Below are 1,900 nucleotides of genomic sequence, written 5' to 3'. Positions count from 1 at the left end.
CCAACTTGGGAGCCGAGGGGGCGGCGCCCCCTCAACATTGAGGCAGCGAGAAAAGGTCTTTCCTCCCTTTTCCGGACTTCTTTCCTTCTTGTTTCCTTTATACATCTAAACATCAACACGCGGCATTTTCCTTGCCATCTGAATGGTTTCTGCTGATAAAGTATCGATTTGACAACATCTGCTATTGTCATCCCGCTTTGATTTGGGCCTGACCTTGGCCATAAGCTTGGCAGGCCAGTTTTATACTGGACCATTTTCAGTCAACTTTGAGAAATGCATAACGTACAACGGTGGTAAAATCGTTGCTATACGTATAACGCAGTTTACCCGCTCCGGGTGTGAGGGAGGGGTGTGGGGCAATGAGTGCACTGACGTGGCGCCCTCGGTATGGGATGGGATGCACGGGATACATTAGAGGGCCGGTATGGGATTAAAGCTCAGCGACACTAAGGGCTTATGTGGTGCCTTCGGTTATCGGCAGCACCCTCAGAATCACCGGCATACACTGAAAACAAATTGATCCGGCGACAGCGGGTAAAACCTGCACTTGAAGGATACCCCTATCCACCACCATTTTTGACCACTCTGGAGCGGATACGAAATATACGTGCCTCGCGGATACTGTTTATCCGTTGACAGCGGGTTAATCCGTATAGATTACCCGATCAAGGAGGGTTACTCGAATCTAAATATCCGCCACTGCCGGGTACCTCGATCCGTTGATACGGAGTAAAATCCGCATCTGAAGGGTACCCCTATCCACCACCATTTTTGACCACCCTACACCGGGTATTAAATATACTCCACTGACTGATACTTATTACCCGTTTACTGCAGGTTAATTGGTGCAATCTATTATTTTCGTTAACTTTGAGCATCCAATTCCCCCTTCCCATGCATTCGGCTGCTGTCACATTCGTAAGCACTTAGGTAAATATGGTCTTATTTATGTATTTAGTTAGACGTACAACAATATCCACACACATGAATTATACGAGTTAAATATGAGCTAAGGTCATAAGGCCCCGGTGCCTTGCGCCACACCACTCCTCCACCGGTCGTTTTGTGTCTGTCACCGTCTCTCGCACTTGGCTTTCAGTGGTTGAAACCTCCCATTTCGATTTGTACGCCTGAAAAAAATAGCCCGCATCATAAGCCATTCCCACATACACAAAACCGAATTGTGTATTGTCATCTGAGCTTTCGCCTTACTGGATTCGCCGCACGATATGGCCTATGGCCACAGAGAAAAACGATTACGAGTCCACGTGGTCACCCAATGGGTATATCTACACGAGATGCATTGCAAGAATCATTTTGCCCTTAAATGAAAGGTTACACTCACTCTGTATATCTCTCCGGATTAAAAAGTTAGTTTTGAAGAGCGTCCTTACCTCTATCCGCGAAATTCAGCAGCCAGAAGTCCACAGCAGTACCACAGCCAAACCACCGCACCGTCAACACAGTCATGATGGCGTCGCACGAGATTCGTTGCCGGAGGTGCACCGCCGGTAACGCGCATGCGCACGCGCATGCTCGGGAAGTGTATCCGCAGTTGGCGGGTGAAGGAATCCACCAGGCAAACTTGACAACCCGGTGTGAGGGAGTGCGTGACACTTATCCGCGCTATACATATATAATGAATCCGCCTGGCGAGAGTAACCGATACCTATCAGTCCCGGATTTTCCCCGCTATCCGCCACCGTCGGGTAGCAACTACACGTAAAAAGTGTATCAAGCCCCTGTCAGCGCGGATTTATCTATTGTTTCCAGATATCGCAAGCAGGTACCCTATCTACTCGCATGGTTCTACCCGCACTTGAGCGATTAACCCGGACGTACCTTACACTTAATTAAAGGATAACCCGCCACAGCCCGGCCAATTTGTTTTCAGTGTAGG

The 1,900-nt window shown here is 48.7% G+C and overlaps 1 long non-coding RNA gene across 1 annotated transcript; it reads right to left on the bottom strand.

Annotated features, from left to right (window-relative positions):
* Positions 1 to 938: 938 nt before the first annotated feature.
* LOC122381246 lies at positions 939 to 1,683 on the bottom strand. The gene is made up of 2 exons (XR_006256501.1): positions 1,395 to 1,683; positions 939 to 1,130 (listed from the first exon to the last, which is right to left on the bottom strand). It is a non-coding gene; the product is annotated as an uncharacterized LOC122381246 (long non-coding RNA).
* Positions 1,684 to 1,900: the final 217 nt, after the last annotated feature.

This window comes from Amphibalanus amphitrite, unplaced genomic scaffold (genome assembly GCF_019059575.1).
Source record: "Amphibalanus amphitrite isolate SeventyFive unplaced genomic scaffold, NRLGWU_Aamphi_draft 000010F_arrow, whole genome shotgun sequence".
Lineage (NCBI taxonomy): Eukaryota > Metazoa > Arthropoda > Thecostraca > Balanomorpha > Balanidae > Amphibalanus > Amphibalanus amphitrite.
This window is presented reverse-complemented; position numbering and strand designations above follow the sequence as displayed.